We start from the raw sequence: 8862 nt of genomic DNA, 5'->3' as shown, positions 1-8862 counted from the left end.
CGGGTTGGCGATGAGCTTCAAAACCCTAGGGGGTGCAGAAGACTCTAGAATTCTAGAGGACTTCAAGGTCTGGACACATCTAGGAAGGTGAGGAGGATGGGTGGGGCAGCTTAGTTCCAGTAAGTTCCATGAGCAGCACCATGGGACGCCTCAGAGAGATGATTTGAGTCATCTGTTTTCCCCAGGGGAAAACAATCTCAAAGAGAGAAGTGGGGACACCTGGAGTCCAGGTCCTTCCTGGAAGAGACGCCAGAGGATGTCTGAGGGGCACTGGGCGGTGAGACTTGGGTGGGGACGTGGGGCTCCGTCGGGGTCGTGTGGAGATGGTATTTCCTGTGCGTAGGCTCCTCAGTTTTTCCCTCCATACCCCTCACTGCGGCCCCTGAGTTAGGGGTTCTTGTCTCCGTTTTATACCCCTGCTCCCAGATCGCCAAGCTAGTAAGAGACGGATTTGGTGGCTGCACCCGGGCCCGTGTCACCCCAGAAGTGGGCCTGCCCACCAGTGCCCGCAGGTGTCTGGGCTGCGCTTCGAGGCTCTGGAGCACGACCTCACACGGGACTGTGTGTGTTCAGTGTGTTTTGCAAGTTATACACCCTTTGCGAAACCGTGAGCCACGGTGGCATTCTGGTTCTTTTTCATGTGAAGTTCGGTACATTGCAAAGAGCACTTGGCTTGGAGTCAGAAGGCCTGGGTCCAAGTTATGAGTCGCCTCCTCACCACCTGTGTGACTTTGGGCAAGACATTGAACTTCCTGAGCCTCTGCTTAATCATCAGCTAACCGGGGCAGAGGGACGTGCCTCCCGCTTCTCTCTCCAGCTGGCCGTGAGAGTCCTGGGGCCATAGAGCTTCCCTTCCTGCCGCCCCAGGGGCCCAGTCAAGTCCTGCTGCCAACGTTTACACGGAGGCCCTCCCGGTGCTGGGTTTTTGACAGCCTTTCCAGATCACTTCCATTTTAAAACATCATCTTTGATACCATCTTTTTCCAGGAAACCTGTTCCCTCAAGCCCCGCCTGCCTCGGATGACTCTATCTGATACCAATTGAGGTTCCCACAAGCTCAGTTGCACCTGCCCGGGGCGCTGGCTGCTTTGTGGGCGTACTGAAACTTGTATCAGGCCCAGGATCCCCCCATGAGTTTGGCTGGTGTGGCCCCTTCTCCTGGCTCTCCTTCGACCCTGTCGTCAGCACACGGCTCCGCTCTTCAGGGCCTTGATGGTCGCAGGCCGTGGGCACAGCTTCTGATCCAGACGGCCCCCTCCCCATGCTGGCTAACTCTGCGACTCGGGCAGCTCCATCTCTTCATTTCTTGTGTCTTGGGTTGATGCTAATAATACTGCCTTACCTCCCAAGTCTGAGGTGAGGATTTCATATCGTAAAGTAGGTTGAACAGTGCCTGGCACTTAGTGAGTGATATCGTAAGTCTTAGCTATTAGCGGAAGACCGTGGTCGTTGTGTGATTTCCAAACATTATATAAATGTAAGGAATTCTTATGGTTGTCAGCCTTCTGGGACTCAGTTTCCCCATGTGAGGGTTGTGGCAAATGATCTTTGAGGTTCCTCTGGTTTTAATCTGTGATTGGAAAACAGGAAGGTGGACGTCTTGCTTGGGGCCTGAGTGTGTTGTGCTGTAGGGACCAAAGCATAGGGCACGGGGTGTGACACCCAAGGGCCCAGGCTTTGGGACAGAGAATCCGGTACCTGGCAGGTGATGGCAGAAAACATGCAGGAGGAGGGGGCAGATGTTAGATGGTGAGTCTTCCCACTGCGGGCAGCCCTGTGTGCTGTCTTTCTCCGGAGCCTGTAGGAAGGCCAGCACCAGCCAGCTGGGGGCCCCAGTTCTCTTTGGGGGGCTGGGATGCCTCCTGAAAGAGCTGTTCATAAGGGACCAGCAGTTTTCATTGATCAAACCCCCTCCCCCCTCAACTTTTCCTTCTCTAGAGGAAAACCCTGTGCGAGCTAGCGGTCACAGTCTTTCTGGGGGTTCTGGCCTTCCCCTCAACCCTGGAAATCCCTAAGTGGGTTGCCAGAAAAGACGTTCTCACCCATTCTCATTGTGATCTTTCCTGCTGGGGACCCCCTCTCTGCTCCGCTCAGGTAGGGGCCGGGGTCTCTGCTCTGTTAGCAAGGCAGCTTCTTCACTTCTGCGCAGAGGAGGGCTGAGCAGGGCAGCTTAGCAGCAAGTGGGGTGAGAAGAGCCGGGACGGGCTGCTGGCCACCCTCCCGCGCGCTCCCACTGCTGCAGCAGGCTGGACTCTTCTGGAAGCTGCCCTGGCCACTATCGCCCTGGCCACCTGGTTTCAGGATCACTTGTAGTAGAGAGAGGTGATGGATGGGGTGTGGGGACTCATCACTGTCAGGGCTGCCGTGGAGCTCCAGGGGACCTGCTGCCGAAGCCCCACTTGGTGTCCTCTCCACCTGGGAGAGAGGCTGGCGAGCTCCCGCCTTCCAGGCTCTTTGTTCTCCACGCAGATAGGTGTGGGCTCAGGTGAAGAGCCTTGCCTGAGAAGCCATGACAGAAGGAGAGCCCCATTCCCAGTCCAGGGCTCCTCCTGACGCCCGCCTGCCTCTTGCCTGCCCTCTGGCTCTGACCACCCGCCCTTCCCCTCCAACCCATTATAGCCATCAGTGAAAACCGCATCTGGCTGTGGCTCACTGTCCCCTGCCCTTCTTGTGAAGCCTGCATTGCTCAGGAGTCCTTCCGGGCAGCGGAGGAAGGTTTCCCAGCTAGCCCCACCCAGCGTGGCCATCATGGCACCTCAACACCTCATCGTGGCCACAGGGCATTGCCCTGTTTTGTGTCAGGATTGGCGTTCCCTGATTTCCCTGATCACTGGTCCGTCCTTCCCGTTACTCGGGGACTCCTCCCGGGGCATCCTCCCTCCACCTCTGGCTCTCCCCAGCCTATCCTGCCTCCCCGGCGCCCCCTGCACCCCCGGAACAGGGGCCTGAGAAGGGCCAAAGCGTAGCCAGAGGGTCAGGAACCCCTCCTCCGGGGGAGGCATGGCAATGCGTCGTCAAGCTTTTTTTCCCCGAGTCCTTTCAAAACCCCAAATATTAGGTCATCATACGAAACTGCTTGACATCCTTAGTCATCAGGGAAAAGGACATGAAAATTACAACGGGACGCCACTACGCCCTTGCCACGATGGCTACAACAGAAAGAGCAGATGATAGCACGCATAGGCGAGGAAGTGGCATAATCAGACCCCTCGTATTCTCCTGGCGGCGGCACATATTGGCACAACCACTTTGGAAGACTGGCCGCATCTGCTAGTCCTCACTCCACTCCCAAGTATATACCAAAACAGAAATGGATGTTGTGTGCCCCGAAGTTACATATAAGAACGTTGTAGCAACTTTATTCCTAACTGGCCCAAACTGGAAACAACACACATATCTCTTGATGACAGAAGGGAGGTAATACATTGCATATTCACACAATACAATATTACACAGCAAGCAAAACCACGCCACATGGATAGATCTCACAGATATCACAGGGGGTTAAAAGAAGCCAGGCATACAAGTAATGGTACACTTTGTATGATTCTGTTCATGCAAATTTCTGAAATAGGGGTATTGTCTGGGAGGGAGCTTGAGTGACCATCTGTGCCTCGATCTGGGGGTAGTGACGAGTGGATACACGTTTAGCTGTACCCTTAGGATTGGTATACTCTAGGGGCACCTGGGTGACTCAGTCGGTTAAGCATCCAACTGTTGGTTTCAGCTCAGGCCATGGTCTCACGGTTTCATGAACTTGAGCCCCACATCAGGCTCCCCCCTGACAGCCTGCTTGGGATTCTCTGTCTCCCCCTTTCTCTGCCCCTCCCCGACTTGTGCTGTCTCTGTCTCTCTCAAACTTAAAAAAATTTTTAAGATTGGTACACTCTGTTGTTAAAACAATAAAATACTAAAACCTTACGCGGAGCCCTGATGGGTAAAACCGATGGAAGCCGATGCCCATCCTCTCGCTACACACCTCAGGAGCCTCCTGGGAGCATTTCTGCAGATACCACTCTGGAGGGCACACTGGAAGTCTTTGCCCAGAGTGAACATGGCCTCAGGAGCCTCAATCAGGGCCCTGCCTTTGAGGGACACATCCTAGCTCCTCCACGCCCTTGTCCCTCCCAAGACTTGGCAGGTGTTATGGGACGATGCAGATCATGGTGGTCACCACCTAGTGAGGAAGGCATAGAGCTGGGTGGGACTTGGCAAGTGTCCCAAAACCTGATGTCATTTCCATGCCAGGTTCTGTTTCCCTGCTGCAGTTTGCTGCTTAGGGCAGATAGGCGGGGGTGAACATAATCGTAAGAGACAATTCTATCCTCGCTTAACTTGGCTGAGCACTCAGTCTGTTCCAGGCATTGGTGTCAAGTACTTTACAAAGGGATGATTCTGCTTTAATCCCTCCAGCAGCCTTCTGTGGTAGGTGCCATTATTATCTGCTTTACAAATAACTCTCTCTCTATACAACTGTTTTTATTCATCTCAGCAGTCACTTCCTATAGCTTGAGTTATAAAGCTCAGGGAAGGCAAGCAACTTGCCTTAGGTCCACACAGCTGATAAATGGTACAACTAGGGATGGAATCAAGGTCAGTTGGACCCTAAAGCCTGCCTCTTTCCTTTCACCAGGGTTTCAACAAGTGTTGGCTGTGAACTGAACTGATGATAGAATCATCTAAAAGGACCACAATGGGCTGAAATACTGACCCACATCATTAAGATAAATGGAGAGCAGAGAAATCACCACATTTAGAGGGAAAAATAGACAGTACAAGTACTGGATGAGAGAGACCTGCTTAGAAATAGCACACATGAAAAAGATTAAAAGGTTTACTCATCCATGCACTCACCCATCCATCCGTCTACTCACCCATCCATCCACTCATCCATCCTTCCACCCCCCCATCCATCCATCCATCCATCCATCCATCCATCCATCCATCCATCCACTCATCCATCCATCTACCCAGCCAGCCAGCCAGCCAGCCAGCCACTCATCCCATCCACCCACCCACCCAGAAATTTAACCACCAGATGTTTCATATCCCCACCATTATTGAAGTCAGCTGGGTTGGCTGTAGCCACAGTGTAAGAGGAATAGGCCAGGTTCAGGGAGGACACTCCGAAAATCCTCCCACCCTTCCATCTCTCGTCCCCTGCTGGTCACATTAGTTCCAGGGAAGAATATTTTATCCTTGGCCCTCAGAATGAGAGGGAGCTGGTTATGTGTTGTTTTTCCAAAGAGCTGGAGTATCAGATATGTTTTTTTTTAAGATAATTTTTAAGAGCAGTTTTAGGTTCACAGCAAAATTGAGTGGAAAATAATAGATATTTCCCACATACCCTGTGACCCCATTAGGCACAGCCTCCCCTACTACCAAAATCCCACACCAGAGTGATACATTTGTTACAATCCATTTTGTTACAGTCAGTATACTTCTATTGATACATTATGACCACCCAACATCCATAAGTAGAGGTGTGTGTGGGGGGGGGGGATAGATTAAATAGATGATGGGGATTAAGGAGTGCACTTGTGGTAAGGTCAAAAGTCCAGAGAGTCCAAAGTCGATAGGTAACTGGGATTTTTAAAATTTATTTCTTTCTATTAAAAAATTTTAAATGTTTATTTTTGAGAGAGACAGAGTGTGAGCAGGGGAAGGGCAGAGAGAGAGGGAGACACAGAATCTGGAGTAGGCTCCATGCTCTGAGCTGTCAGCACAGAGCTGCCACGGGACTCAAACTCACAAGCGGTAAGATCATGACCTGAACTGAAGTCGGACGCTTAATGGACTGAGCTGCCCAGTCCCCGGTAACTGGGATTTTTGATGTGGTTTTGAGAGCTTGCTGGACATTGCGATAATGCTTTTCCACAACTACTGGTCACCTGAGCCAAGACTTGAACCCAGGTTTGCCTGACTCAAGTCCAGGCTCCTGACATGTGTTGCTAAGTGGCTTGGTGTTTCCAGCAGAGGAATAAACATATGCAGAAGAGGTTTGGCCAGGGCTAACCATCTCCAAATATTTGAAGGACTGTCCTAGAAATGCCAGGCCGGCTTCTCAGGGAAATACCTGGACCAGTGGGTGAAACTTAGTGGAGGGGAATTTTGTCTGAATAGAGGAGTTGCCATATGATGGTGGGGCTTAATTCGAGAGGTAGTGAGCTGCCTGGTCACCAGAGGTACCTGAGATGCTTGAAGCAAAGCCCTGCCTTAGGGAGGTTGGGCCATTCTACCTGCAAGGTCTCTTGACTCTCGCTTTGATACAATTCAGTTTTGTTCAACCTTTATTGAGCACCCACTTGTGTGCCTGCCTTGGGCTGGGTGCTGGGGGTGAAAGAGACATGATTCCAGCCTTCAGGGGGCTTCCAGCCCAGTGGGGAAGGGAGGCTCTCCTAGGCCTGAGGATCCTGGGAGCATGCACAGCAGAAAGGGGCTGGCTACTAAGTGAGGGAAGAGCAGGTGTGAGGTGTTCAGGCTGGAGGGACCCCAGCTTGCTGGTCTCTGAGACAGCCAGTCCCCCAAAGGCCTGCTTCCTATGGAACAGAATACCCTGTTCAGAGAAGGCCTCCATCCAGGGGTCCTTGGGGGCGGTCCTCAGGGCGGGTCCCCCTCTATCTAAGGGGACTGTCCTTCATAAACCACATCCACTTCTTCCAAGGTGGTAACACTATGGAGTAAGAATCCCCGCTGAAGGAGGGCCAGCTGGACCTCCTGTCTGCTGCGCTTTTAACTCAGAGGCCCCTTTGCCTTCTGGCACAAGCCCAGAGACCAGGGGCCCAGGAAAGCCTGCCTCATGAGGACTACAGGTGTGGCTCCGTACTTGCCTCCAGGTACTGGCCTCCCTTACAGTCACTAGCACCCAGGGGCCCCGTTCTCCGCGGTGATGAGAGGTTGGCAATGATATTGTCATGACAATAAATAGCACCCCAGCTTGCATCTGCTTATCCCACTGAGTCCCCCACCTAGCCACCCCTGAATCCAGTCTCCTGTCTCAGGACCTGCTTCTTCCTCATGACTGACACCTCCGATGGCCTCTGCCCCACACCATTAGCATCTCCTGGGTAGCTTGTTGAGAATACACCTGTCTAGGTCCAAACCCCAGAGGCTCTGACCCTATGAATCTGAGGTGGGGCCTGGATATTTGATTTAAAAAAATTTTTTTTAAATATTTATTTTTGAGAGTGAGAGACAGAGTGCGAGTGGGGAAGGGGCAGAGAGAGAGAGAGAGAGGAAGACACAGAGTCCGAAGCAGGCCCTAGGCTCTGAGCTGTCAGCGCAGAGCCCGACATGGGGCTCAAACTCATGGACCGCGAGGTCATGACCTGAGCCGAAGTCGGTCGCCGAACTGGCTAAGCCACCCAGGCGCCCCGGATATTTGATTTTTTAACCCCCAAGTGATTTGGGTGTGTGTCCAGGGTTCAGTTCCCCCGTTCAGTGGAGCCCGTGATGTGTGTGGATGGTGCCCTGGAGGAGCTCGTTCTTGAGCGAGCAAGGCTATTCCTCTACCCTTCCTAGGGGAGATCTAGATGAGCTTGGATGAAGCCCCAGGCAGTGGAGTGTGTATGCAGAGTGGGGGAGGGGAGAGGGCAGTGCCTGCAGCTTCTCATCTGGGGGTCGGCGGTGTGGAGGTAGAGTGGGGATTGGCCTGGCTCTGCCATCAGGCCTGTAAACCAGGGGAGAAAAGTATGGCTTGGGGGCCACAGATGCCAGTGCCAGGGTGGTGCCCAAGGATTGCTCCCCAAAAGTGGCTGAGGGGGCAGGGCAGAGGTGCTTCCAGGAGCGGGGCTCCCCTCCAGCTTGCCCAGGAGGCCTTTCCCCTGACCCACCTACCTCTCATTCTTCAAAGCACGGCACATACGCCTGGACACTGTGATTTACAGTAAGAAGCACACATTTGCTCTTTGTCCTGGTTTCTGGCACAGAGCTTCCTAAAACCCTTGGAATTTCCTAAGTGATAAGAGCGATAAAAGGTGTCCTGATACGCAGAAGAAATCCTTTCAACCACACCTGAGTTTAAGTTAATGAAGTTTGGAAAACACCTAAGAATGGCGGCCGGCTGCCAGCCATGTGATTAGAAGGTTGGAACTTTCCACCCCACCTCTGACCTCCAGGGAGAAGAGAGGGGCTGGAGATTGAGTTCAGCTACCCGCAGGCGATAAGTCTGTCAATCAGGCCTGTGTCTTGAGGCCTCCGTAAATGCCCAAAGGGACGGGGTTCAAGAGCTTCTGGGTTGGTGAACACCCGCAGGCGCGGGCGCGGGATGGATAGCCAGCCCAGGCAGGGTGCAGAAGCTTCCAGCCCCTTCCCATGCACCTGCCTAGGCGGCTCTTCCATGAGTTACAGCCTTTTGTAATAAACAGGTGATCTACTGAGTTAACTGGCTTCCTAAGTTCTGTGAGCCACTCGAGCAAGTTAATCGAACCCAAGGAACCTCTGATTAATAGCCTGTCGGTCAGACGCACAGGTGGCAACCTGCATTTGACCCTGGTGTTTGGAGTGGGGGGCAGCCAGTCTTGTGGGACTGAGCCCCCGGCCTGTGGGATCTGATGCTTCCTGTGGGATCTGATGCTTCCTCCAGGTCCATGGTGTCAGAACTGAGTTTATTGCTTGGTGGCATGGAAGAAAAGGCACACGGGAACCTGCGTCAGAATTGTACTGTCTTTTCCACTCAGCACACCAGGTGTGGCTCCCACAGCCCAGCTGATAACCCACGGGGGTTCGCTCCGCTCCGGGGGTGAACTGAAACTGGTGTCAGGTCTAGCATTCTCCAGTTAGGCTGGTGTCACCCCTTCCCTGGCTTCCTTCCACCACACCACTCCCCCCCCTTCCCCCCCCCCCCCCCCCCGCCCCCGCCGC

The 8862-nt window shown here is 53.2% G+C and overlaps 1 long non-coding RNA gene across 2 annotated transcripts in view; it reads left to right on the top strand.

Moving 5' to 3' along the window:
• The window catches only part of LOC144242071 (uncharacterized), a 236294-nt gene that overhangs the window by 216787 nt on the left and 10645 nt on the right, over nt 1-8862 (top strand). The window lies entirely within an intron of this gene.

This window comes from Crocuta crocuta, unplaced genomic scaffold (genome assembly GCF_008692635.1).
Source record: "Crocuta crocuta isolate KB4526 unplaced genomic scaffold, BGI_CrCroc_1.0 scaffold271, whole genome shotgun sequence".
Lineage (NCBI taxonomy): Eukaryota > Metazoa > Chordata > Mammalia > Carnivora > Hyaenidae > Crocuta > Crocuta crocuta.
This window is presented reverse-complemented; position numbering and strand designations above follow the sequence as displayed.